This window comes from Trachypithecus francoisi, unplaced genomic scaffold (assembly GCF_009764315.1).
Source record: "Trachypithecus francoisi isolate TF-2019V2 unplaced genomic scaffold, Tfra_2.0 Contig01579, whole genome shotgun sequence".
In the NCBI taxonomy this organism is placed as follows: domain Eukaryota; kingdom Metazoa; phylum Chordata; class Mammalia; order Primates; family Cercopithecidae; genus Trachypithecus; species Trachypithecus francoisi.
In genome coordinates this window covers 9,819,552-9,838,568 of record NW_022681442.1, presented here as the reverse complement: position 1 = coordinate 9,838,568, position 19,017 = coordinate 9,819,552, and the positions used below count along the sequence as shown (strand labels likewise).

General features: G+C 49.5%; 1 protein-coding gene across 23 annotated transcripts in view; it reads right to left on the bottom strand.

Annotated features, from left to right (window-relative positions):
* Positions 1 to 19,017, bottom strand: part of FGFR2 (fibroblast growth factor receptor 2) — a 120,576-nt gene that overhangs the window by 88,397 nt on the left and 13,162 nt on the right. The window lies entirely within an intron of this gene.

Sequence of the window (19,017 nt, the reverse complement as noted above, 5' to 3'; positions counted from 1 at the left end):
AAAGCCTGGAGGCCTTAACACCAAAAACAAAAAGAGCAAAATGCCCAGACAGCTGCAAGGCGGTCTCCACTGCACTTACAGGGGTCCTGAAATGAAGCCGCTGGGTGCTGTGTGCCCCCCACTCCCCACGACAAAGTTTCGTCCCACCCTGCTCACCAACTCCCGCCACACACGTCCCAGGCTTCTCCTGTAGGGACAGTCCTTCCTCCCTCTCTTCCCTGTCATCCACTCTCCAAGGCCCAAATCAAGTAGGGCCCTCTGGGCTGGGGGTCACCTTGCATCAGTCACCCTGGGCGGAAGTGCAGTGGCTCCCTCCCCCTCCACCGTACATCTGCCCACTTTGCCAGCTCATGGGATGCGTCACATTCTCAAGAATGCATCCCATCTCCCCGAGGAGACACCAAGACCCTAAAGGCGTGGGTCTCATGGTTGTCTGTGCTTCCCGCCACCAGCCCCATCCTGCTTGGCATACACATGGCCATGTCGAACCAGGTCACAGTCCCCAGATATGCAGCACAGGATGGAACCCACAAGGATCCAACCCACACAACCTCTCCACTGGAGCTGAGGGGAAACCACTGGCGTTTATTAGTAACAGCAGCTGGAGCTGCCGGCTGGAGCGGCAGCGAGGGCCCAAGAAGCGGGCTTTCATCCCTCCAGTGCGAAGTGTGAATGGGACCCAGAGCTCCAGGCCTGGAAAATGCAAAGCTTCCCAGCACTGAGACAGCACCAAATCAGGGCAGGATCAAAGGCAACTGTTCTGCCTCGACACCTCTCCAAAGCACAAACCTCCCACAGGAGACTGAAATCAAGTCAATCTGTGTTTCAGTCCCACTGTGAAAGGGCCACATGCATCAAGGACAAGAAATCCCCTCACCACCACCATCGACAGCACACGGGAGGCCCAGGGCTTCCCAAAGGGGCACCACCAAAGGCATGCAGGCCAAGCCCCAGATGCCAACTAGCACGTGACCACAAAGAATCACAACAAAAGGAGGAAAATAGAAGCTAAACGTAACATGGACAAACGCACCCCAAAGCAAGCAAGGAAAGCCCTGCTGACAGGCAGGTTATGTTTCTAACATTTGTTTTCTCACTCGACAATTATTTACTGCATACCTACTACACACCAAGGCTATTCTGGAAGCTCCGCAGCAAGATGACCCTGCACTTGTGGATTGTCCATTATGGTGGGAATGACAGACAACAGATACAAAATCTATAAAAAATACAGTGTTCTTGCTTAAGTGTTAGGAAGAAGGACACAGCAAGATACGGGCACGTGCACACAGCAGTGGCAGGGGAGGGCTGGTCCCTTGGCGGGAGGTGGCAGGTGATGGCCCGCGGGCCAAGCCAGCCACAGCTTGTTTTTGTAAACAAAGCTTTATTGGAACACGGCCATGCCCATACCTTACTGTCGGGCGCTGCTTTTGTGTGTTACAAGGGCAGAGTTCAGTCGTTGCAACAGAGACCCTGTGGTCTGCAAGCCCTATAACGTTTGCCGTCTTGCCCTTACAAAATGTGTGTCAATCCCTGTTGTACAAGACGATCAGAGAGACTTCTCTCAAGAACAGGCATTTGAGCTGAGAAGTGAAGGACAAAGCAAAGTTTAAACGATGCTGGGAACTTAGTTTGAAGGCTCTTAGAGCAGGTCTCTCAAGGCTGCTTAAGTCAAAATGCAGCTGAATTGAGTGACTAATAGAAATACTTTAAACCATGGAGACCAAACAGAAAAAAGAAAAGAAGAGAAATATGAGAAGGAGAAGAGGGCAGGGATTCAGTCTGGTCCCAAATCTCAGCCCATCTCCCACTCCCAACATCCTAGAGTCACAGATTCACTCAACATGAGAACTGAAGGGGCCCCAAACACTGTTGGTCCAACCCCTTTGACAGCTGGCTAAGGCAAGGACCAGATGTCCTTTGTGTCCCAGGTCTCCAACAACTCATTGCTGAAACAGCACCCACCATGTCAGAATGAATTTACATTGGATTAGTCTGGGTCATAAAATGATCAATGTCTATTATGACAATGTCACATGATAAGCAAGTCACCAGGAATGTTATGGAATGTACTTTCCTCTCAGCCAGAACTGGTCACCAGGGCAGCCGCTGAGCAGAAGCAACAGAGCTTCCCTCCCTTATAGGGGAGGTACCTGGGACCCACACACCAATCTGCTCCATCCTGCCCTCAGATAAGGTGCAACCATGTCCCTGTGTCATGCAGCGGAATGCTCTAAGACTGCATGGGGGGTGGGGGGGGGAGATAAGCAAGGTATTTGCAATTGGGATGCAGAAAAAATCTCTCTCCCGGCAAAGGAGGAGTTATGATGTATGATTTCCTGTTTTTAAAGGAAAGTGTTTTCACTGAGAACCCTTTCCTTCACCTAAAATCAGTAAACCCCAAAATCTTGCTGAAACTGAGGGTATCTGAGCTGCTGGACTACCACCTGCTGTTCTAGAAGGAAGCACAGGGGACAGCAAGGACCTATGTCTTATTCGGAGCTGGACACAGGAGATGCCTGGTGAAGGGTGCTGCCCTGGACGAGAAGAGGATGAAGCCCTGAGTTCCCACGCCTCTCCGTTCCTACTTAACCTCTTGGCCTGGCATTCCCCATCTATTGCAGGGTAAGAGTACCCAAATACTGGTTTATTATTGGTAAGATTCCAATGAGCCAACGAAGACGTACCTGGTTATCAACTACAACGTGTTGGGCTAAGGACTGCCACTATCACTGTTATTCTTCAAGGCAGAACATGCTTGTCATAATTTTTTAAGCACCACGGTTTTCAGAGTATAATCACAGAACATTTGGGTCTCTCTCTCTCTTTCTTTGACGGAGTCTTGCTCTGTCGCCCACACTGGAATCCAGTGGTACGATCTCGGCTCGCCACAACCTCCACCTCCCAAGTTCAAGTGATTCTACTGCCTCAGCCTCCAAAGTAGCTGGGATTACAGGCGTGCACCACCACACCCAGCTACTTCTTTGTATTTTTATTAGAGACAGGGTTTACCATATTGGCCATGCTGGTCTCGAACTCCCGACCTTGTGATCCACCGGCCTTGGCCTCCCAAAGTGCTGGGATTACAGGCGTGAGCCACTGCGCCCAGCCGGAACACTTGGATTGCTATCTCCAGGTACAAAGTGATTTTACAGGAGTCCCATCTCAATGGACAGTTAAGATGACTTGATGTACTAAAACTGCTTTTTATCCCAGTAAAACCAGATCAAAATTGTCATCTAGATATCCAAGTTTCAAGGATAGAAAAATATCACCCCCTAAAATACACCAATGAGATGATGATGTTTATCCATAAAACTCAAGCCATCCTGTCTTCAAAGTCTCAAACCAGTAACTGCTGTCTTCGTAAACTGAGAAAGCAAGGACTCCTCGCTCCACTCCTTCAGTGGTCATTTCACAAAGGGCCCATCTGGGGATCAGCAGTGCCTTTAGTAAACATGCCAGTGATATCCCTGGGTATCCCAGAAGACTCTGCAAGCACATGTTAGGGAGAATGAATGAATAAACACAAAAGAAAGAGAGAAAGAGGTTGGGGAGAAGCAATAAAAAGAGGAGGATGTAAGTAAGAAGAGAGGCAGGGATGGGGTGGGGCCATACGCTGGGGAGGGGCCAAATGCCACACTGGTAGCCTCCCAGGCCACCCAGTGGCCCCCAAGCCCAGCCTGCAGGGCTCAACATACACGGCACATATCAAAGACAACCCCGGCCAGGGGGCTGAGAACACAAGCCCCTAACAGCTGGCTCAGTGGAAGGAGCTCTGTCCCTGCCTGTGTCCTTGGGTCCAACTGCCGTCCTCAGGACTTGCCTTCTCTTCTGGGTCTGAATGCTGCAGGTGACCTGAGCCGCTGCCCACTCCCTGCAAACATGCACTCCCCGAGCCCTCCACGTCCCTCCCCACAGTTGTACTGACCTGGCCCCAGGCTGTGCGGAGCCAGGACAATCAGCGAATCCCCTCTGTGCCTGCATGCGCAAAGGGGCCTCCCTAACTCTGGGCACCCCCCATGCATGGACCAACTCTCCCCGACTCCACCAGGCTGCACAGCCTGCTCTGTGAAAGAGCAAAGAATCCCCCCAGGAAATGTACATAACTCCTTTTATAGTCATGTGAACACTTCCTGGCTTTACTTTTTCCCATTGCTGTGGCATACTTTTCACCTTTCCTGTGAGATCCACCAGGGGTGGATCCACAGCCCAACATCCCCCTCATCTCCTGCCAAAACGCAGTGGGGAGAAGGTTCCAGAAGCTGCTTTGCTACGCACAAATGCTCTTTCAGAGGCTTCCACAGACAGAAAATATGTTTCCATGTATTTTTCACAATATGAATTAAAATTTGAAAAGAAGCAAGCCAGCTTCACAGTAGTGTTGGACATTCTTTGTCACTGTTTCCTAAAATTGGTAAACAAACAAGGCACCAACTCTCCTTCCTGGGACACAGCTCAACAACACTCATTTCTACTGCCATGGCCACGCTACCGCAGCCCTGCTGCATAAGGCTCAATTGCACCCATGTGAATTTTCTCCCAGAAGTTTCAAATACTTGGGAAGTACCAGCAGCATGTTAGCAAGCAGCTTGTTTTTTGAGATGGAGTCTCACTCTCTCACCCAGGCTGGAGTGCAATGGTGTGATCTCGGCTCACTGCAACCTCCGCCTCTTGGGTTCAAGAGATTCTCCTGCCTCAGCCTCTGGAGTAGCTGGGATTATAAGTGCACCCCACCACGCCTGGCTGATCTTCTTTTTTTTTTTTTTTTTGTATTTTAGTAGAGACGGGGTTTTACTGTGTTGGCCAGGCTGGTCTCAAACTTCTGAGCTCAGGCAATCCATCCGCCTCGGCCTCCCAAAGTGCTAGGAGTACAGGTGTGAGCCACTGCACCTGGCTACAAGCAGCTTCTTTTAAAAAAATTAACCGGCCAGGCATGCTGGCTCACTCTTGTAATCCCAGCACTTTGGGAGGCCAGGGTGGGCAGATCACCTGAGGTCGGGAGTTCAAGATCAGCCTGGTCAACATGGAGAAACCCCATCTCTACTAAAAATGCAAAATTAGCCAGGTATGGTGGTGCATGCCTGTAATCCCAGTTACTTGGGAGGCTAAGGCAGAAGAATCGCTTGAACCTGGGAGGTGGAGGTTGCGATGAGGTGAGATCGCGCCATTGCACTCCAGTCTGGGCAACAAGAGCAAAACTCCATCTCAAAAAAAAAAAAAAAAGTTTTGATACTTCAAAAAAGAGAGAGACAGGTACTTGTACAGCTAATCAAAAAATAAATGGGCCAGGCACAGTAGGTCACGCCTACAATCCCAGCACTTTGGGAGGTCGAGGTGGGAGAATCACTTGAGGTCAGGAGTTCAAGATCAGCCTAGGGAACATGGTAAGATCCTTTCTCTACAAAAAAATGGAAAAAAAAAAAAATCTGTAGTCCCAGCTACTCAGGAGGCTGAGGTAGGAGGCTCGTTTGAGCCCCAGAGGCTGCACTGAGCTATGATCACACCACTACATTCCTGCCTAGGTAACACAGCGAGACAAGAACCTGTCTCTAAAAATAAATAAATAAATAGGCCAGGCACGGTGGCTCATGCCTGTAAATTCAGCACTTTGGGAGGCCAAAGCGGGTGGATCACCTGAGGTCAGGAGTTCGAGACCAGCTTGACCAACAAGGTGAAACCCATCTCTATTAAACATAAAAAATTAGCTGGGCGTGGTGGCGTGTGCCTGTAATCCCAGCTATTTGGGAGGCTGAGGCAGGAGAATCGCTTGAACCCAGGAGGACTGCAGAGGTTGTAGTGAGCCCAGATTGTGCCACTGCACTCCAGCCTGGGCAACATGAGTGAAACTCTGTCTCAAACAAACAAATAAATAAATAGTATGAATAACAATAGGCATCGGCACATAGCCTGTGAGTAATTCCTGCCTTGAACTGGCCTCCTTCCTTCCCTAAGAAAACCATCCTGTTATTCCTTGGGAACTCAAAGGACCTCTGACTGGGGCAAGAAAGAAACTGAGGCAGGAGCTGCCTGACTCTCTGAGCCCCTCAACAGATCATGGTAGAGGTCATGACCTCTCCATGTGACATCAAACAGACTGCCACTAGCAACAAGCTGCATGAATTTCCCGCTCTATAAGTAAACAGAGAGAAAAAAATCCTCGCTGTATGTGAGGATAGTCCCCAGGAGGGGGAAATATTGTAAAAGTCAAAAAAGGCTGTGACTTATGTGACTTCACTGCACACATCCAGCTGGACTTCTCACCCATCTCAGCGGGAGGGTTGTCTTGAGACAGTTGAAACAGCGAAAGGGTTTGGAAACGGTAAGCTATTTCAGGTAACACTTGACGTTGCCAAACCAGCGATAGCAGCACTTCAGACTGTCACTTTTTATAATGTTTGCCTATAAACTTTTCCCGTGTGGTTTTTGAAATGGCGCCCAAATGCAAACAGAGAACAGATGGGAAACCTGAGTCTTGCCCCGTCCAATCACTTCATGGAGAACGGATGACAGATTTAAACTGTTACGGAAGAAAAAAGCAGTTTCTACCAACGGCATAGCTCACACTCCATTACTTTTCACACATTAAGCCTTTTCCCGGGTTTCCCACGGATGGTGTCTTTTCCGACGTCTAGATCATCCTAGTTCCAAGGATGTGGTGGGGTCGCCCTGGAACACATCCCGCTGAGGTTTCTCCCTCCTCCAAAGTCAGAGGTGTCCAATCCCTAAACACATTCCTCCAGGAAGAAGAAGAAAGGGAGACAGAGAGAAATCCCTGAACAGACTCCTCTGGAAGAGAGAGAAGGAAGAAAGAGAAGGAGAGGGAGGAAAAGGAGAAGAGAGATGGAGAGAAGGAAAAGGAAGGGAGAGAAACGGAGGGAGGGAGAGGAAAGAAGAGGAAGGGAAGAGGAAGAAAGAGAGGGGATGGGGAGAGGAGAAAGAGGGAGGGGGCAGAGAGAAGAGGCAGGTTAGGAGCACACCACCAGGAGGCATGTCCTGTCAGGGTTGTGGGCTGCAGGAAGAAACCCCTTCTTACCTGGAAGCACAGCTGGGACTCCCACAAGCACTGTAACAGGAGCGCTGGGGGAAGGGTAGTAAAACGGCCTTGGGTTTCTGGTGCCCTCCCACACCTCCTGCCACCTTGTACAGGGTTAATGTCATGGCTGTAGGGCTGCCAGTGTCTCTACAGAGGAAACAGAGTCCGGCTACAAATGTCACTATGTAGTCACCGCACACAAAGCACATGACAAGTAAGTGGTCGCCACTGTCCTCCCTGTTCCAGTAGCCCCCACCGGCCCTCTTAGTCTGGAAGATGTCCTATGGTGGCCACGCCCTGTCCCAGTAAGAAGTCTTAACTGGTCAATACCCAATTCTCTGTCCATAGGAACAGAGGAGAGATTTCTGCAAGATAGGAATTCTGGAAGAGCCCAGCCCCCTCTTTCCTATGGCACAATCTGGGTCTTGCTGGCATCAGAACTCATCAGCAGAAAGAAATAAAGGAAATGGAGGCCAGACATGGTGGCTCATGTCTGTAATCCCAGCACTTTGGGAGGCCCAAGCAGCCAGATCACTTAAGGTCAGGAGTTTAAGACCGGCCAGGCCAACATGATGAAACCCGGTCTCTACTCAAAACACAAAAATTAGCCAGGCATGGTGCCGTGCCTGTAGTCCCAGCTACTCAGGAAGCTGAGGCAGGAGAATAGCTTGAACCCAGGAGGCGGGGGTTGCAGTGAGCCCAGACCACTGCACTCCAGCCTGGGTGAGAGAACTAGACTCCATCTCAAAAAAAAAAAAAAAAAACTAAAATTAAAATAAAAAAATAAAGGCAATGGAGTCCCACCAATGAAGTCAGAACCAATCACCTTTGCATGTCCTGCCATGAGGGCAGTGCACACAGCAACAAAGACAGCCTGCTGCAGCCCAGACATCCTCAAAGCCTCCCCTCTACATGAACTGACTTGCAAGAAGACCAAATTCCTCACATCAAACAGAGACCTTATAAGGCATAGGTACTACGTGCTCTTTAAGGGGGCAAGGAAGGGACAAATACTCCGCACAATATAAAGATGAAAGTTCTCTACCTCGAGAAATACTGGCAACATAAAAATGGAGAACAAAAAGAAGTCAAAGCAACAAATAACAGATAAGCAGGCAGGCTGAAAGGGTGCAGTCCTCTCTTTCTAACCAGTTGTCAGGTGTCTCGCAGACACGAGTCGGGATTCTCCCTGGTCGCTAACAACAGCTAACAGCCGCCTCTGCAGCAGTAGCTGGATTTCTCCAGAAACTCCAGACTGGCTCACATTCCTGGTGATCAGATGGGATCATGGCTAATGTTTCCAATATGGTAACCATTAAAAATTATATATTTAGGCACACCCCTCACATCATTTAAGTCTGCCTTTGAGAAACTTGCTGGATGGCTCTTCACGTTTGAAAGAAATTATGTTGTTGCTCATGAGAAAATAAAAATGCACACAGAGTAAAGAGTCTGAGAATGTACTCCCTGAAGAGTGAGTCACCCGTGTCTCCCAATGTCCCCACCCAAAGCGGAAGTCCGCACTCCCTGTTTTGTCAGTATCCCTCTCGTTTTTGATCTGATGTTTTCAGCTGTTCATGATAGTGTTCTCCAAAAAGAGATGCACAAAGGGAAGGTTTTCTCCCTGGTCCCAATACATGTATTAAACTCATATTTCATGAGTGAAAAATTTCCAACGGACCACTAAGACGCAGGCATTGAATCAGTACTGTGTGCATAAACTCCCAGATATGGGCAGCTTTGCTTGTGCAAGAACTTCAAAACTGAGTCCTGGCCGAGCGTGGTGGCTCACACCTGTAATCCCAGCACTTTGGCAGGCCCCGGTGGGTGGATCACTGAGGTCAGGAGTTCAAGACCAGACTGGCCACCATGGTGAAACCCCATCTCTACTAAAAATACAAAAATTAGCCGGGCATGGTGGCAGGCGCCTGTAATCCCAGCTACTCAGGAGAATCACTTGAACCTGAGAGGTGGAGGTTGCAGTGAGCCGAGATCGTGCCACTGCACTCCAGCCTGGGTGACAGAGCGAGACTTCGACTCAAAAAAAAATAAAAATAAAAATAATTTTAAAAAATAAAAGGTCAGGTGCGGTGGCTCATGCCTGTAATCCCAGCACTTTGGGAGGCCGAGGAGGGTGGATTACCTGAGGTCAGGAGTTCGAGACCAGCCTGACCAACATGGAGAAACCCCGTCTCTACTAAAAATACAAAATTAGCCAGGTGTGGTGGCAGGTGCCTGTAATCCCAGCTACTTAGGAGGCTGAGGCAGGAGAACCACTTGAACCTGGGAGGCAGAGGTTGCAGTGAGCCAAGATCACGCCATTGCACTCCAGCCTGGGCAATAAGAGCAAAATGCCGTCTCAAAAAATAAATAAATAAATAATAAATTGACTCTTTTGTTCAGAAAGCATTTCCCAAAGCGACCAGCCATTAGATCATATAGCACACAGGAAATAGATACTTGTGCTATAAGTTATGTTGAAGCCCTGCATGTCCCAGCTTGGATGTACCATGAGGAGTCTGTGTGCCTGGCTGCCTGGCCAGCTCAGCCTGAGCCTCCTACCTTCTGAAAATACACTTGCTAGACACAGCAGAGAAAGCTGGGACATCTTCAGCCCTTCAGGGCTTCCTGGAGCACACTGTTCTAGGGAAAACCCTTTCATCAAAAGGCATGTGGGGGGCTCACAAGGAGGTGAAGTAGTGAATAGGATGTGCCTGGCCTTTGATGACACAATTTTAGGGTGAAGAGTGGCCCTACAGAGATGTCACTCTGTAAAATGAATGCATTGTGATCTCCAGTCCTGAAACTGAACCTTCCATCCCCTGAGTCCTAATGACAGTGCTCAGGCAGAGGCAGCTCTCTTCATCTTACAAAGTAGTAAAGCACCTGTCTTAACAGACAGCTATACCCCAAGCCTCTCATGGTCCCTTAGCATTCAGGCTATGGCCTCATTTTTGTCCCTTCTCTGGTGACTCTTCAGAAAAGGTTGGGGGTGTTAAAGGTACAGACCAAGGCCGGGCATGGTGGCTCATGCCTGTAATCCCAGAACTTTGGGAAGCCAAGGCAGGTGGATCATTTGAGGTCAGGAGTTCGAGACCAGCCTGGCCAACATGGTTCTGAAACCCCATCTCTACTAAAAAATACAAAAATTATCTGGGCACGGTGGCAGGCGCCTATAGTCCCAGCTACTCGGGAGGCTGAGGCTGGACAATATCACTTGAACCCAGGAGGCGGAAGTCGCAGTGAGCCAAGATCACACCAGTGCACTCCAGCCTGGATGACAGAGCAAGACTTCATCTCAAAAAAATAAATTAATTAATTAATTAAATAAAATAAAATAAAATAAATATATATATATATAGAAAGACAGAGACCAAACAGACCTGTCACTGACACCGAGACTTTGCCATTTACAAATCGTGTGACCTTGAGGCAAGTCCTCAGAGCAGGAAGAATAATAAATGAGATAGGACACAGAAGGCCCCCGACACAATGCCTGGCACTTACACATCCGCCATCAGAAAGACCTTCCGGCTGAAATCCTCACTCCTCCGCTAAGCAGGAAAAAAAGCAAAGCTGCCTAGCCAGGTCTTCTCAGTGTGGAAGGTCAGAAAGTGAGAGAGGAGGTGGCAGGGCTCCTGTTCTATTTCTCAATCCCTAACACAGAGTTGGGGGTTAATTACCTTCAGTTCGCATTCTGCTTCCTGCTGGTGCGTGCACGTGTGCATGTGTTCCTACGGACAGGAACATGTCAAGGCGGTCTTCTCGCCTTTCTAAGAAACTTCTCCTTCCCTACCACCCCTCCTGTATCCACGGATATGCCCAGAATTCCACCTCTGGTTCTTCTGGTCCTTTCCCTGCATTCCAGTCTCCTGGGCACCTGTGGCTTTTCCCACCTCCTCCCCGCAGATGCCACTCAAGTCCCTGCTTGTAGGTTCATATTTCCACCTGCCCAGGGGGAGGAAACACATAACCTGGATGTCTGCAGAGGTCGTATCCAAAACAAGCAAGTGACCTTCAACCTCCTCCTCCTCCACCAGCCTCTTCTCTTACACGATGAAGGGAGTCACACCACTGAACTGCCACCCAAGCTCCAAGTCGGCCCTGAAGCCCCTCTTTTCCTCTGGCCCCTCCTCTGATCAGTCCCGACAACCCTTCGCCTATTAAGCCTATCCCTGATAGAAAGCTTAGCTCTGAAAGAAAGGACGGGCAAAAAACCGCATCCCACAGGCCTCCTCCAGCCCTCCACAAGACCTCTGCAATGCGCCTAACCCATCACCCATGGTGCGCCCCTTGTAGCCACTACAGACCCCCAGAGGAATCTTCTGAAAAGCACATGATCTCTACTTTTTTAAAAAGGCACAGACCACTCCAAAGTCAGAGAGAATAAAACCCAAAGAACATCACATGCATTGAGGCTTGGTTGCTCCAAGCCCCATATCCCCCTCTCTCTGACACTCTGGCTTGCCTGTCCACGTGGGTACTCTTCCCTCTACCTACGAGCCCAGCCTGCTATGCTGCCTGGCAGGCTCCTATTCAGCTCAGTTCCAACAGTTCCTCTGTGAAAATCCTGATTCCCATTAAGATACTGCACTGCTCCCCATCTCTTCCTGTTCATCCTCTAGCACATGCACAGCCAAAGACAATCTGTGTCCCCAACCCACTCCATCCAAAAGATGTACGGAGAGGGACTGGAGCAGGGATCAACGCAATGTTTCTCAGACTTTACTGTGCATAAAACCATGTGGCCAATTTAAGACAGCTTCCTCACTCCCACTTCCAAAGATTCTGGGTTGGCCAGGCGCTGTGGCTCACACCTGTAATCCCAGCACTTTGGGAGGCCGAGACGAGTGTGTCACTTGAGGCCAGGAGTTAGAGACCAGCCTGGCCAACGGGGTGAAACTCTGTCTCTACTAAAAATGCAAAAGTTAGCCAGGCCTGGTGGCAGGAGCCTATAATCCCAGTTACTCGGGAGGCTGAGGCAAGAGAATCACTCGAACTTCAGAGGCAGAGGTTGCAGTGAGCCGAGATTGTGCCATTGCACTCCAGCCTGGGAAACAAGAACAAAACTCTGTCTCAAAAGGAAAAAAACAAAACAAAACAAAACAAAATATTCTGGGTCAGTAGGCCTGGGGGTGGGGACTGACATTCTTTATTTCCCACAGGTGAGGCCTGATCCTGCTGGTCCAAGACCCACACTGCAAGAAGTTCAGCTCCTGTGTCCAGGGATGAGAGTTTGAGACCTGCCTCTGCCAGTAGTGAACGTGTCGGCTTGGACAGCCTCACATCGCTGAGCCTCAGAGTCACGCTTTAGAGAAGAGAAAAACATCTCCAGGGCTGCCTGCTGCAGGGGAAGGTCACCACAAGGACACAATCAAAGGCTGCCTAGGAAGGCCTCTGTATACTTAAAGAGAGGGGCACGTCTGAGAGCGAGCACTCCTCATCCTGGCGGTGGGGGGGATCCCCATCCTGCAACTCAGCCCTGGCCAGGAGGGCACTCCTGGGTTCCTGTTTACTGGGCATAGCTGATACTAACTGGCCGGCAGATTGCTTTTTGCAACCATGTGAGCGCCTCCATTCGCATTCCTCTGACTTCAAAACAGCTTTTCTTTCAAGTAAACAAGTAGGTCTCATCATATACAGGTTACCTAAGTGAGGATTTCTGGAATGTTCCTAAATGAAACTAAACATCTGAAGATTTTGTGAGATTCATCATTATAAACACCCATGTATGATGCCTGTTTAATTTACAAAGAGGCCTGTGGCTTCTTAAAATACCTTCTACTATTCATCCATCCAACACATCTGAGAGTAGCTGATATTTGTGTGTGGGGCACAGTAACACACCACAGAACTCCCTTGAGATGAGAACCCCAGCAGAGCTCAGGAGCCAGATAACTTACCCTGGCCGATGGGGAAGAGTTCCCGCAGCTGTGCCTCAGGCAGTCCACAGAGCTAAGGGCCTGCGTTACTGCGAGCTGGGGAGCTGGGGCGGCTGGCCTGCATTCCAGAAAGCATACCCTAAAGCCTGACTGCATTCCAGGAGCAGGTTTGCAGGGACAGTCACCTTGCCACACTTACTGCTACCTGTGGCTCCCAGAAGCTGCTGCTGGGACAAGCTCACCTCCCTGATATTGATGTAAACATTCAATAAATGGTGCATACTCCAGCGGATACATTTGCCCTGTATGGGCCCTGAAAGGTCAGATCGATGTGTCCAAATCCCGTTTGACATTTTCCCCAAGCAGGCCCTCCCACACTAAGCACTTTCTGAATAAAGAAATACTTTTAAAGTGGTCAAGGCTACAAAAGAAAAGGGAAGGTTAAGAGTTATTCAAGAGGGCAAGGCTGCCTCCTGCTTTCTCAACTCAGGGCCTTCTGGGGGTACTGTTCGGCAAGTTGATTTAAAGGGCTGGGCCTTTCTTCGCTCAGCAGGATCTCGGTTCCAACACTCCTTCAGAGGCTGCAGATGTGTCCCCGGCCTGATCCCCTCAGCAGCATCCCAGCCATTTGCAAATGAAGCGGCAGCAGCTGGAGACTGGGAAACAGATGGTCTTCCTCATTTGAATGGGTTTGATCGGGCTGCTTGAGGCTCAGCAAGTTCAGGCCTGGCCAGCATCGAAATCCGTGCGGAGGCCTGAAGGCACAGAGCTGTGGCCCGGGGAGCCGGCAGCAAGCAACTGAATGGGAATGACCTGGTGGAGAGGTTCCCCATGCTGCCTTCGGGTGGACAGGACACGATCCCAGCTGGTTTTGCACCGCAGGACCCAAGGAAGGCAGGTCGGAGCCACAGGGATCACTTTTCTCCTGTGTTTTGCAGAGGAAAGAAAAACTCTCCCTCGGGGAATCCTGAGCCGGAGGACTGAAACCCACATTAATTCAGGACATGCCACGTTAAGCGCCGGTGCCACCACAGTTAACCTTTCTTCCTTGCTCCAAACCGCATATTTGCATAGAGGTAAAAGCTTCAAGAAAACAAACAAACAAACTTTGAAGAGTCACTACTTCTCACAACCCTCCAAAGCAGCATTCGGAGGGAAGCTTTAGATCTCAGAAGGGCTGTGCACGGCTCCCACAAACGTAGGCTTCCTGGGACAGGGCGTCCCCTGGGCAAGGCACCTGGAAGGAGGCAGACTCGCCATCCTGCCCACACCTGACCTGACTCCCCTGGCCACCCTCCGGCCATCTCTCTGCCTCCACATTGGCCTGGCAAGAAACTCTGCCAATTAGAGGTAGTAACAGAAAAGAGATAGGAAGCAGGCTGAAATGACCCACTCAAGTGGAGGCTGCCGGGATGCCCCTGACCCGCCTCCTCACTCGCCACACCTTCAAGGGCAAGCACCTAGTAGAAGGGGAGAAGGGAGGCCTCTGAGCCCAGCTGCACACATTCACTCAGCAGCCTCTGCTCTGCCTCCATCAACATCAACAGGTGAAGCCAGCAAGGGACAGCAGAGAGGCTAGGCCCTGGACAATCACCTCACTGGACAAGGGGTCAACCTAGCAATGCACCTAGCAGGCAAGGTGGCTGGTACTGATAAGGGTCAACTTTGCAATGCAGGTGGGTTTGCTGGGGAATCCAGGTGGGTGCCACCTCCTCATGGAGAAGCCCAGCCTCAGGTGTGGTGGCTAACACGTGTGATCCCAGCGCTCTGGGAGGCCAAGGTGGGAGGATTGCTTGAGCCCAGGAGTTCGAGACCAAGCTGGGCAACAAGTGAGAACCCATCTCTACCAAAAAAAGAAAAAAAAAAAAAAAGAAAAATCAGCCTGTGCCTGTAGCCCCAGCTACTCAGAAGGCTGAGGTGGGAAGATCGCTTGAGCCCAGGAGGTCCAGGATGCAATGAGCCGTGACTGCGCCACTGCACTCCAGCCTGGGTGACAAAGTGAGACCCTGTATTTAAAAAAAAAGGAAGAAAGAAAAAAGAAAAAAAGCAGCAGCAGCAGCAGCAGCAGCAGCTTTCTAGGCCCAGTCCCTGGAAACTACTAAACATGGGGCACATGCCTCCGGCCCATGATTTTCCTTCACAGGATCTTCGCCTTTGATTGGACCTAGCCCTTCATTTTTTATTTTTGTTTATTTATTTTTATTTTATTTTATTTATTTATTTTTGAGATGGAGTCTCACCCTGTCGCCCAGGCTAGAGTGCAATGGCGTGATCTCAGCTCACTGCAACCTCTGCCTCCCGGATTCAAACGATTCTCCTGCCTCAGCCCCCCAAGTACCTGGGACTACAGGTGTCTGCCACCACGCCCGGCTAGTTTTAGTATTTTTAGTAAAGGCCAGGTTTCACCATGTTGGCCAGGCTAGTCTCGAACTCCTGACCTCATGATCCACCTACCTCGGCCCCCTAAAGTGCTGGGATTACAGGCATGAGCCACCGGCACCTGGCCCTAGCCTTCATTTTTTTTTTTTTTTTTTTTTTTTTGAGACGGAGTCTCGCTCTGTCACCCAGGCTGGAGTGCAGTGGCCGGATCTCAGCTCACTGCAAGCTCCACCTCCCGGGTTTACACCATTCTCTCGCCTCAGCCTCCCGAGTAGCTGGGACTACAGGCGCCCGCCATCTCGCCCGGCTAATTTTTTGTATTCTTTTAGTAGAGACGGGGTTTCACCGTGTTAGCCAGGATGGTCTCGATCTCCTGACCTCGTGATCCGCCCGTCTCGGCCTCCCAAAGTGCTGGGATTACAGGCTTGAGCCACCGCGCCCGGCCAGCCCTTCATTTTTGCAATTATTTGACAAGAGCCTGTCTCCCCGACTCAACTGTTTATTGCTTGCTATTCTATCCCCACAGAACCTGGCACATAGTAGGTCTCAAAAATTATTTGGGGAACAAATGGATGAAAAAACTCAAAGAAACCACAGCAATTACCCTGCAATCTAAAAATCATGTTTATACCATCCGGCCTCTGCCAAGCTCTGAAAGTTGTCATCGCATGGGGAGTTGCAAATTTAAGAGGGAAATTTGTAGCATCTCCTAGTCAAGAACTCTACAGCCAGGCGTGGTGGTTCACACCTGTAATCCCAGCACTTTGGGAGGCTGAGGTGGGTGGATCACTTGAGGTCAAGAGTTCAAGACCAGCCTGACCAACATGGTGAAACCCCGTCTCTACTAAAAATACAATTAGCCAGGTGTGGTGGTACACATCTGTAATCCCAGCTACTCTAGACGCTGGGGCAGGAGAATTGCTTGAACCCACGAAGCAGAGGTTGCAGTGAACCAAGATCGCGCCACTGCACTCCAGCCTGGGTGACACAGCAAGAGACTCTGTCTCACAAAAGAAAAAGAAAAAAAAAGGAATTCTACAACTTTCCTCCGAAACTCAACTCCCACTTTGAAATGCCTGGGACCCCTGAGTGTTCTGCAATCGCTGTACAAGTAGCCAAGAACAAAGTTCAGCTGGCTAAACCAGCCTCGATTCACCTCCACATTAGCTGGTACTAGAGTTCACTTTTTATTTTTAATACCAAACTGATCTTTGCTTGCTTTAAAAATGGGCTCCATTTCCTGGCCTCTTTTTTCCCCTAAGGACACCCTTCCTGGCCAAGACTGGAGGAAGAGTAGGTGTTTCTGCTTTTGGCCTTTTCATTCTTGGAATTTTTTCTTTTTTGGCTTTCTTAGTCTCTGCTCCTAATCTCTGCAGAAAAGTGACATTAGAAGGGTGGGGTAGGCTTTGGTGCTTGTTTCCATGACCACAGGTTGTGGGAGTCCCAGGTACAGGGGTCTGTCTATGCAGGTAGGCCTTGACTTCCTACCCAATCGTAAATCAGAAATTCTGGGAAGAAAAGCTTGACATAATATCAAAGTGGCAACAGCTGAGGGTTAGCAGGCACTAGGACAAACCAGCAGAGACATCCAGGACAAGGAATAACTGGGGACAGCCCGCTCTGCTGAGATGGGTCACGCGTCAATGGGCAACAGAGGCCAGCCCTTCTTGTTCTGGACTCCTACGGTGTGGCGCAGCCTGGACCACCAACTGGGACCCAGTCTCCCATTGGTCTGCTTGGCAGCAGTCAGGGTTCACCTCTTTCCAATAAGCCACCTGCCACCAGAAGCCATTCTAGAAGAATCACAAAGTATAATTATTAAACATTTTTATTGCCTGGAATTTTTCTTCAAATGACTTCAGGAGAATTCGGTATGGATGTGTGAGAAGGAAACAGAATCAACCAGCGGTGTCCCTAACAGGTTTAACAGTCAAATGACAGATTTAGGAAAGAATGAGGGGTCACCACATTCTCCAGCAAAAACAAAAAAACAAAAAAAAAAACCCTCCTGCTCAGGAAGGAGAAGGGAAATTTTTCTTACACCAACACATTCACCCAAAGACCTGGGCCCACACTCACTAACAATGAGGTCCTGGAGGAGTCACTTGATCCCCAAGAATTTCAGTTACCTTGTCCATAAAATGAGAACAGGAATACCCAAGATGTTCTGGGTTATTAAGATGGGAGATAATATATGTTAAAGTACCCAGCACAGAGTCCAACCATGACAGGCACTCAATAAATGGTAGCCAGTTATCATCATCACCACCATCATCATCATCTCAAGGAATGGGCTAAACAAACACGACCTCATCCATACTGCCCCCACTTCATAGTCGGTCCTACCAGGTAACCTCCATAGGGGTATCAAGTGCAAATGCCTGTTCGGCTCCTCTCCGCTTCAGCACTTTGGGTCCCATCACAATTTCCTTAAGCTCCCTTCCATGCCGACGAAAATCTCATCTAGGAGTGTTCAGGAGAGGTCACTACAGGTAAACATGGCAAGGATGACCATAACATGTTATGGTGCTCCCCTCTCCAGCCTGGCCAAAAGCAGAACATACCACACCGCACCCCACCCCAACCGATCCCATAACCCCTCTCCACACCGCACCCCACCCCAACCGATCCCATAACCCCTCTCCACACCGCACCCCCACCCCAACCGATCCCATAACCCCTCTCACACCGCACCCCACCCCAACCGATCCCATAACCCCTCTCCACACCGCACCCCACCCCAACCGATCCCATAACCCCTCTCCATCCCGCACCCCCACCCCAACCAATCCCATAACCCCTCTCCATCCCACACCCCACCCCAACCGATCCCATAACCCCTCTCCACACCGCACCCCCACCAACCGATCCCATAACCCCTCTCCATCCCATACCCCACCCCAACCAATCCCATAACCCCTCTCCACACTGCACCCCACGCCAACCAACCCCATAACCCCTCTCCATCCCGCACCCCACCCCAACTGATTCCATAACCCCTCTCCAATGTTCTTCACGGGGCCTAATGGCAATGTGACAGTGTATTTGGTATTTTGAAGCCTCAGACAGAAAACTCTTTTGCCAAAACACATTGTTCTTCATGAAGTAGGTGTCTGCTGTTATTATTACAGAGCTGCAACTGACTTTTTTCAACAGAGGGGAAAAAAATGTCAACCTTGAACCATTTGGACTGCAAGCAGCAGGATGTTCCCATTGCTAAAATCCATGGGCCTTGCAAAAGCCCAAGATAACAAAAAGGGCTGGACAAATCCAGGGCCTAGAGCCAGTTTTACATTTTAATTAATGCAAACGCCTCTCATCAGACAATTATCACTATACACTGTAAATATCTTATCGGTCCAGGAAATATTAGTTTTAGATTTACTTTGACAGGGAAGAAATCAGCATTTAATGAATACCTACTCTAGGCCAGGAAATTCAGTAGGGGCTTTACATTTCATTTGCATTTAATCTGCACATGCACCCTTCAAGATAGATACTATCTTTGAGGCTCAGAGAGGTTATCTAACGTTTCTGAAATCACAGCATCAGTAGATAGTGGAGAGATTCAAACCTACCTCCCAAGGTCAAGTTTCCTCTGTTAGTTTCTGTCTCCAGAAAGCATACCACACGCCATCCAAAACGATTTTATTCAATTCTATTTTTAAGAATGGCAGATACAGAATTTAGATTAAATGCAGAGAAGATTCTTATTCTTTT